Genomic DNA, 10,229 nt, shown 5'->3' with positions numbered 1-10,229 from the left:
TCAAGAGCTTCGGTGGCGGAGGAATATTTTGGTTTGTCTGAAATTAATTTCGCTGCTTTGTTTTGTTGTACTTGGAGATCGTTCATCAGTTGAGTGATGTTTTTGTCACCCCATATAATGTCACCATAGTCAAAAAGTGGAGGAATTAGGGAGTGATAAAGTGTTAGGCGAGCGTGTAGTGGTAGAAGAGGCTTGATTCGTCTAAGACGTCCAAGTCGCTAGTTGGTCTTATTTACAATGTTTTTTTTATGTACTCATTCCAAGACAGATCTTTTCTAAGTGTCACACCCAAGTATTTGAATGTATTGGCTTGTTTAAGAGGGCTTTCATTGATCTTAATAGAAACAGTGTTTAAGGACTTAAGACGACGAGTGCTTCCAAATAAAACAAATTTTGATTTATCGCAATTAAAAGAACATTGAAAAATATCTCACTCCTTGTATAGTTGACGTATACCCCTAAACTATAGCCTAATATGCAACTCTTAAAGTGTTGGTTATTGTCAGATGTTAACTTGACCTTAAAAGTCTAGGAGGACAAAGGTGCACAATTTTAGGGGTGGTTGATAAAATCTCATATAGGAGGGGGGTATGATTTTATGCTTTCAAACGATAGATCTGTCCAAGAACTTTTTGCTGTTCAAATTTGATAAAAATTGAACAAATATTGAGCATGTTATGGTATTTTGTGCCACATGGCACTTTTGGGAGTGAGAGGGTTAAGGCGACTACAAATTAGGCGATGACGGGTTTCCAAAGTCCTGGAACAGGAGACATTCGTGTGACAGCAAGGAGAAAGCTAGCTCCTGAACGAGAAGGCATCTTGCAGCATTTATTTATCGTATTTAACCCAGAGCTTGTTCCCAATTTGCAAAGCAGAACATTTAATATTGTAACAGTTAAACAAGATAAGTAATATTCTATGTTGTTAAAAAGTGGATCATTGCATAATGTAATTCAAGAGTTTTTAATGGCTTCGCTATCATGGTATGTCAGCCATTATAGCGGAGCTCCGGCGGAGCCCCATACCCATATAAGGAAGAAAAGGAAACCCATGAATTGATTTTCTCATGGTTATCATGGCTAGCGGTATTGCTCGTGGGCGCGTACGCACGACGGCGACGACGACGACGACGACGACGACGGAGTCGCGCAAGATGGCGGCCATACTCAAACTAATAGGCTGACAGAGACATGCACCCTCAGTTGGTAGCGGGTGAATGCCATTTTTCTTGGCGGGATTTTTAAAGAAAAACGATAGCGGAGGTTGATTTAATATTTTTAAGACAGGGTTGCGCTGAAGCAAAAGACAGAAAGCAAGAATTAACAGGCAAAGAAGTAGCGAAGAAGATCGCGAAAAAGACTGAGCGGGCCAGCGCTGGGGAAGGAGGCGAAACAGTATTGAACAATGCCGTGAATTATAGCTAGTCAAGAGCTAGAGAAAGGAGGTGAAATAATATACCGAACAATGCCGTGAACCAAAGCTGACGAGGGCTATAGAAAGGAGGCGAAAGTACCCGACAAATTGATTCAGAAGACTGCCGAACTCTCCATGGCCAAGTTCAAAATTCGCGCGAACGTGATGCTGTGCAGCCGTGCAAGAAAATTCAAAAGTCACCTGATTTGGTCAGGTGATGAACAAGAGAAATCAAACGTACCCGAGTGTTTTAGAGAAATTGCAAAACAGTAAACGTAGCGGAGAGAAGTGGTTGATTCGTTGATCTATCGAAAATATAACTTCAGTTTAGTCTTCACAACTTTTGCTGCAAGTTTCTGCCCGGAAGATTTACACTGGCCGAACTGAATTGCCAACTTGCGGTAAGTGACTTTTGTTGTTGCGTTTGCTATGAAAACTAACAAGTTTCCTCGGCGATATAAGCTTATTTTCAATTGGAATCCATTAAAAGTCTTCCTTATTTGAAGCCATGCTGTAAGAGATTTTAAAAATTGCATCGTTTTAATTTCGCTCGTCTCTAAACAATAACACGTGGGTCGCTTTGGAGGTTGGAGGTCGTCAATTTAAGCTTATAACCTCACATCTAAAAATAAGCTTAACCAAAATCGTACTTGTAAACACGGCCGGGCGAATTTTGAAGTTTTCTCTGATTTAGTTAGCACTGCCGCTTCGTAGACTGCTAAAATTTGTTCTTCTGTTGTTGAAAACTGAACCAAGAAAGGTCTACAAACCATTTTAAGCCGAAGCGAACAGGATTTGCTAAATTTACTTTTGTTCCTATGTGAATATTTGCATATTGTGATTACAAAGTATGGAGATTTCCTCGTTTTGTTAGTTCAATTTATTCGGTTTGGCGAAATGCTTTTGTGAATTCCGAGGTTAAATTGGTTGAAGACTGGTAAAGCTACTGCCAATAAAATGACTGCAAAGCTAAATTAAGCCGTCGGCAAAAATACAGACTCTCAGTAATATTCAAATTTAAGTGTGAATAATTTTTAAACTTTAACACCGCAAGCTTAAACGAATTTTCTTTATCCTCTCTTTTATTCGGTCACCGTTCATTGAAAAGGGATTTGCTGTTGATACTCGAGCTCAGATGTAGTGATATGCATCTTGTGTTTATAATGTAGATTTCCTCGTTTTATTTTGTTGTCTGTCCAATTAGTTCGGTTTGGTGAAATGCTTATATAGTCCAAAATGTCGAGTAGACGATTATGCATGGCAATCCTGTCTGCAAATAAAGCTCTGCTTTGATTTTGATTGGCTATTTCATGTTATTTGTGCCATTGCTTTTGGTTGGGGGTACATGGACCCTATTTTCTTAATAAGAGGTTATTCCCCAATGCGGTATTTACACTTAATATGGAAATGTTCCAAAAAAGTGAGATAGTACTAATTAACTCGGTAAATTGAACAGTGTAATAGAAGTTCTTGCCCTGACCATTTCTCAGTAATAAGAATAACTTTTACATACATATATACACAATTTAGTTGGAGAGAGCGCTCTCCTATCTCCACTTTCTCTCTCTTTGCTCTCTTCTTCACACTAATTCTTTATTTACTAACTTATTAAATGAATGTCACTGACTGTTTTCTTTGTTGTGCGTGCATACTTTTTTGCTGGTCGAAGAAAGTTTCAGTTTCTTCCTGGCTGTACAGTTTCCTTTCTCCTGTCCTGTACCAATTTGTTTGTGATATAACTTCGTGAATTCTCTATTCTCCTTAAATTTTATCTCATCAGGTTGATAGAATGCACTCTCAGAGTGTTCCATCATTGTCTTCAGTCGCTACAATTTTCCGGAAAAAAGCAATAGTTTTCTTAATTTCCTTTTACTTTGTGTTAGGACTTCTTAGCATGCCTGTAATTGGCCCATGGGCATTACAGGAGAATTATTTTCAAGTAAAGAATTACATTCGTTTTAGTGTTGAGTATTTTAAATTGTTATGAATTAGGCATTTCTTTTTATTTTTTATATTTTTTATTTTAGTCGCACGCAATGTTTTATGGTTTTACCAAGGTATACCATGTAAATGTAAATAATGCACTGGAATTGGCCAATCAGAGTGTGCATTATATCGGCTTTAAACACAAACCACATATTACAAATGACTCATATGTAAATGATATTTTTATTACAGAGAACTAGACAGGGCAAGAACTTCTCCTTCTTTTGTGAATTTATATATTAATTCCTCTCAGTGCTGTCAAAATGTCTCAGGAACCTTCATTTCTGATAATCTGTTATTTTCCACCATACCTACAGCACAGAAGCTCACCAAATCCTAACTGATAACTAACATGTGTGTATCTCTAGCCTTTGCTGTGTGGTACATGTATATTCTGTTATCCTGCCTTAACTGCTAGGAAAAATTTTGGCAGAGCTGTTGCAACAGTTTCACTTAAATTGATTTCCAGTGACAGCGCTTCATGTAGCAGTGTTATTGAGTATGAACTTTATGGAGGATTTTAAATTTTTATTTTTTATGATTACAGACGACAATAAAATATACATGTGTATACATAACCTGATGTTGGTGTTGGTTACAAACCGTAGTTCATAATAGTCATCCTATTACAGGTAAGGGGGAAGAGTTCAGAGAGTTTAGAACATTTCTTCCCCCAGCACACCTTCTGTCTATAGGTGCAATAATTGAGAGGTTATATATATGTACGAAGAGTAATGTAAAGTTACTGTATAAACTTAGCATTAAAATCTGACATTTGAACACCTCCTTTGCTAAAATTAGTCATAATTTAATTGTTATCACTCCCTGTGAATTCATAGAGATTCCAGAGGCAAATTATAACCTAATGTGGAAGTCCTGTCTTCAAGTGAGGGAAAATGACACAAAAGAGTTACAATGAAAGTAAAGAGAATTGTGAATGTTGATATGGTGTACATTAACATCATGTAAAGGTATTTGGTGAGTGCCAAAGGCATAACATTTCATGTATTGCTTTTTCAGGACAAATTATATAACAGTGACATTTTAAAAGGTGTGATCAGAAAAATAATGAGTACATTATCCAGGCAGCATCAGTTTATGGACAGCATATGCAGACAGTAAGAGGAACTGTAAGCACTACCATGTAAGTTAGTTTTATGCTTATGACTTCTTGTTCTTGAATTTTGTGTCATTTCATCACAAGAATAGGTAACGAAAGATGCAATAGTTGTTGCAATATATTTTTGAAGGAAAACTTAGAAGTCTGCCTATGCTGGATAACAGCCATGTGTAAACTGAATGTGAAGCAAACAATATGTTAAATATGGGGCAACCCTAAAACCCAGAAACCGGAATCCGGAATCTGGAACCAAAAACCGGAATCCAGAAACTGGAAACCGGAATCCGCAAATCAAAGAAAATAAGTTCTTCAAATACGCGAAAATTGTTTTGCTTAGCTTTTTGACTGTAAAAAGTAAGCTGCCAAGTAAAAAGGACCTCAAACTTAACCTTTTTTGAAACGAAAATTCCCCGTCTGTTGAAATTGGGCAACCGTTATTTTTAGTGAGGGCTATGATTATGAGAATCTCAGTAAAGTGCGTCTTAATTTTATTCCAAGCACCTCGAGAGTGTCTAAAATAAGCTTGCTGGTAATTGCCATTTTGTTTAATAAGTGATCTTCAATTTACCGGAAGTATAAATTTATCCTTTATGTCTAGTACGTACTGAACAAGATAGAAAATGTCATAGAGAACAGGATATCCATCAGTGACAGCCCCCTGTACATTGATGGTCACGCCCCCCAATTTCGAAGTCCAAGGGCTAACCCATCTGATCTAAATATGAAATTTGATTTTTCCAACAGATAAGAGACCAATTCCAGCTTAACACAATTTCCACACTGATACTGTGACAAATCAGCATTTCATATTCTTAGCGGCCATCATATTAAAACAATTTGTAGAAATGTTGCACACTTACTTCCGTCTGCTTCTCACTTGCTGACAGATCAGACCACATGCTGTTCAAAGATGCTAAAAGACTGCCAGAAACTCACTGCAATATCCTATAATAGCTTGTTGTTAATGTGCTGCTCACCAGTCTTCTCAGAGCAATTTGATCTAGACAAGAACCGGGCTCTCACCAGGGCCAGCTTGAACAAAAGATGGGTAACTTAGCCTATGAGCAGGCTCTCGTGTTTGGGCTGGGGGTGTGAGTGGCAAAGCCGCATGAAGGCTCTTGGTGACATGCCAATGCAGAAAAACACTAGACACCTATTTAGCCTGCTCAGACAATAGAGACAGATACTACCAAAAAATCAGTAACCCTGACTGGATAGTGATGTACCCAATGAATAGCTTTATGCAGCTTTTGAACAACGGGGCCAGATATATAGCTAAGGGTTGTTCAGAACTAGTCAATAATTTTTTAGCAATTACAGTCTGTGGCTGAAGTAAAGCCAAGAAAATAAATAACAACAAAATGATTTTTGCTCATATTTATTTATTAGACATTGCTGAAGTGAATTATTTCTATCATCATTCATAATATCTGGATTCCAGATTCTGGATTCTGGATTTCGGTTTCCAAATTCAGTGTTTTAGGGTTGCCCCAGATGATGTATGTGCATATGTTAATCTTGAATAATCTGAAATTTTAGAGAGTTTAAAAATATCATATCATATCTGTGATGGTTCTGAGGTGGAGGGCTGTTACATGTACATGTAAATGTCTCATGCACGATTTTTCACTTGTTATGATTCAGGTGCAAATAGTTTCTGTATCTGTTGATGTGCAACAATCTACACCAATATTTCAACCTAATAATGTACAGTGTATATTAATTACCCAAATTATGCTGTTTGTTTTTAGTTGGCCAGTGCTACATAGTAATGTGATGTTGAAGTGCACAAATTTACAAACATGCCCAGTGTCAACTTGTCAAATACATGTATATGAACTGGCCAGACAGTGTAGATTACAAAATTCTCTGTAAGGTAAGATGTTTCTTAAGCATTATTTTGTAATTAATGATTTCTCAGACATTGTTTTCTTCAAGAAAAGATTCATACCCCACATGGAGGTTTTTTCTCTATTAGAGCTCTTGATTCCTGATACTTTAATTTGGAATTTCTAAAGACTGGCCATGAATGGGTGTTGGGTGTGAATATCTTCTGGAACTGCACATTCATTCATTGAGTAAGCAAGAACATCAGTATTTATCGTGACAAACTCAGATTTTCTTCTGGAAGCTGAACTCATATACAGTTGTACAGTTATATGTACAACCAAACAGCCTGGATGACCCTGTGATTGGGACGGTGCACATTGTTGTAACCCTCAATGTTCCAGTTGCTTGTTTGAAGCAAATTGCATTTGCTCTTGAACGCAAGTGGCGAAGTTCATAACAGTTATGTAAGTTTGCTTTGTATCTCAGGGCAGAGCCTGCCACAGTGAAAGTTGGAGTACCAACCCCTAGCATTTGATTCACTACTAACACTCAGTAAACAGCTAACAATGAAGTACACTGTATATCAAAGAAAGGAATTACATGCCTGTTCCTGTCAGTCAATATATGAACAGGTTACAGATGGGGAGCCTGTATTAAAACATCAAAGATTTTCAAAGCAACCATGGCCTGGTGAGATATTTCTGAGGTAATATAAATTTAAGGTCCTTATGATTGCTTATAGGCATTGATTTTTATTGTAAACAATATCTTACTGAGTGTATTTTTCTTGTGTGCTAATTGTTGGAGAACACAGAGGTCACTGTTATGACAGAGATATTAATTTGTGAAAAGTTCTATAAACAAATGCATCTGGGAACAAATTAATTTATCATGGATGCAGCTTCTGAGAGATCCCCAATATTAATGGAACATACACTGTTCATACAGTACATGTAAAAGAGTTCAGTAATTCATTACTTACGATTGTAATGCTTTGTTTGGTTTCTCTGTATTTACAGACAACTTGATGGGATTATAAATTCTGCACCAAGTTCATTGAATAAACTGACTTGGAGGTTCCGTTCTGCAACCCATCCTGTTTGTAGTAATATCCTAGCTGCAACATTGTGACAGATACACTGCATTACATTATTAAGAAACACATATTAACTAATTATTTTTAAGTGCCTGTTAATTTAATCAGTTTTTCTTAGAGATAATTTACTCATGGTTTATTTAAATAATTGGCTTTTTGGCTTTAAAATGATATTTATTGAGCTTTTAAATCAATTTTGTGATATTCTGCATTGGACATGGCATAAATTGATATTTTGCCAACACGAAATGGAGAACTGGTCTTAAGCAAAGTTGCAGGATTAGCATTTTTGTAGAAAGAAAGGGTTGAGAAATTTGTGACATTCTACAGACAGCCTTGCCATTCGCAATGTCCGATAAGGTTAATTTGTTCCATTCTGTTGTAGAAATAGTGTTCTCTAATTTATAAATTATTTCAATCTGTTGTTTAAACGATTGCCTTATAACCCCTCTCCTGGCTTTGGTGCATGTAGGATATTGATGTATTTTTTATCCATTTTGCTGTAAATTATCTTAATTGATGTGTCAATCAAAACATATCTTGGATATGCTGGGCTCTTCTGACAAATGTACCCATGCCTCATAACCTTTGAGTGCATTTGGTTGTGTAGTGCAGACAAAATACATGTACATAATATAACTTCCTCTTAGCTCACTGATAATTCTTGGTATAATTTAATCATAGTAAAATTAATTAATGGAATCCAATAACAGCTCTTGTAGTCCACAATGCCAGTCGAAAAAAAGAACAAATCACATTGAAATTGAATAATAAAATTATTATTAGAAGCCTATGCAAGTATTCATGATCAGCAAAAAAAAAAATATCGTAATTACCATTCATGCGAGGGTGATTTTGCTCATTGCAAACCCGTCCAGCAGGAGGAGACTCCATACAATAGTGAAGATGGCTAAATGTATCTTTGGGGACAAGTTAGAAAACAAAACTTTCCAACTTTTCACATATGTATACTGTTTTGGTACTTTTGTGAGATTTCATTTGGTAGAGATTCAGGGACTGAGTATATTGTAACCACTGCATTTCAATCAGTCCCCACAACAAAAAAATGTGTAAACTTCTTTTGTGTGGGAGTCCCCATGTTAGCTAAGGAAGAATATAATGATTAATAACAATGCCTTGTCTTTCTGAATAAGGTAGGAAAGAACAAGAAATGCCACCAAAAAGCACAGAAGACCGTTCTGTTATGTGATCAAGATTTTTGGTGGCTTCCAAGAAATCCTTGAAATCATGGCTCTATATTTCATAATCACACCATCTTACACCTCGATCTGCTGATGTAATACTAGTTCCGGCTGAAACTATTAAATCATTCGCAATTTACCTCATACAAGTTGGATTATTTTCATTAGTAACAACATTCCGAAAAATAACTGAGGAGCTCCGCTTTTAGGCTGGCCTAAATCTATATATTACCATGCTCTACAAATATGATAAGCGTGCGCGTAATCTTTTTGGGCATTTTTATTTTAGTTTAGTTTAGTTTTCTATATTTTGGGAGCGTTTTTAATAAAACAATTATTCCACTCGCACTTGCTGTATATGAGATGGTTATAGCAAACTCGGAGCTACGCGCCGCGGTTGCTATCTATCATACTCTTATCCAACGCGCTCGTGGAATAGTTGTTAAATATTGGTGAAGTCATTTGATCACGAGATTTTCCCAAGAAAGCTATACCGTTGGCATGGCTATCATAGGTACAACAATACAGGGAACAAGGTCTCTATAACTCAAGTAGCATGCAGGAGTAAAGCGGGAGAGACACGGAGAAAGAGCGGAGTTGGAAATATGGGAATTGAGGGACGTTTTCTAAACCGCTCTGATAGGCTGTCTTTAGGAGTGTTAAGAAATTCGACATGTTGAGGTCCCGCCCCATGGACTTTAAAATTTAGGGTGTTTTAACAGATTGTACTGTTGCTTTAGTAACCTTATATGCCATGAAGATGACCACTATTTGTTCGCTAATTATTGGACATTTTTGTAATACTAATGTTGTGGCATGAGGTGGTAAAGTGTGGCGGTATTGACCCATCAAGCAGAATGAGCTGTAGTGAGCCACCTCAAGTGTTAAAATTTAACGTTTTGGTGATTATGGTTTCGAAAACTTCTCGAAATTACGCAGACAGACGGTTATTGAAAATGATCATCTTATTCTGAGTACTACTTTGTAGGCCGTTTTTTTTTTAATCAATTCATTCATTAGGTACGGTCATTATTTTTCAATGTTTGATCATGGAACAGAGACCTAATCGCATTACAATGTATGCACGAACTGCTGTTGTTTAGTTAGAAGAATATAATCTCTCTCTCCTTTCGAATTCTCAATCAGGGCCGAACAAATAAACCAAACTCGACAATAGCATCTCATAGGTTCGACATGCTCCGTCACTGCTTATTCACATTTCCTATTCAAGTCTTTCTTTCCATAGAGAGATGCACACACTGCTATAATTAAGCCCTTCAGCTCGAGCCAAAAAAAGTTAAAAAATCTGAAAGTCGTGTCAAATGGGTTGGTCAGAAATGAGAAAACTGGAAAATGCATTTATTTTATTTCTAAGTAGAATTCTCCAGTAGTCGAAATTAGGATCAACGACGTTTACAAGCGTCTTTCTTCTTTTTACTACACTTCGAACGCAATTTAAAATATTCACACAATAAGGCCTCAAAATGAATCTTCATATATAGGAGAACTGCACACCACATCATTCATTTCCCTGAATTTTATGACTAGTGAGTCATAACTCCAATGTGCTAAAAAGAAA

The 10,229-nt window shown here is 36.7% G+C and overlaps 1 long non-coding RNA gene across 6 annotated transcripts; it reads left to right on the top strand.

Annotated features, from left to right (window-relative positions):
• The first annotated feature begins 1,002 nt into the window (after positions 1 to 1,002).
• Positions 1,003 to 8,799, top strand: LOC149097851 (uncharacterized). 6 transcript variants are annotated; one of them, XR_016203703.1, is made up of 5 exons: positions 1,003 to 1,817; positions 3,950 to 4,034; positions 4,423 to 4,546; positions 6,274 to 6,398; positions 6,839 to 7,018. It is a non-coding gene; the product is annotated as an uncharacterized LOC149097851 (long non-coding RNA). The 6 variants fall into 6 exon arrangements; XR_016203706.1 differs by adding an exon at positions 7,372 to 8,799 and having other exon boundaries at positions 1,003 to 4,546; positions 6,839 to 7,058; XR_016203705.1 differs by lacking the exon at positions 3,950 to 4,034.
• Positions 8,800 to 10,229: the final 1,430 nt, after the last annotated feature.

The sequence above is a fragment of the Orbicella faveolata genome, unplaced genomic scaffold (assembly GCF_042242905.1).
Source record: "Orbicella faveolata isolate gen_17 unplaced genomic scaffold, um_ofav_v1 contig_46, whole genome shotgun sequence".
Taxonomy (NCBI): Eukaryota; Metazoa; Cnidaria; class Anthozoa; order Scleractinia; family Merulinidae; genus Orbicella; species Orbicella faveolata.
This window is presented reverse-complemented; position numbering and strand designations above follow the sequence as displayed.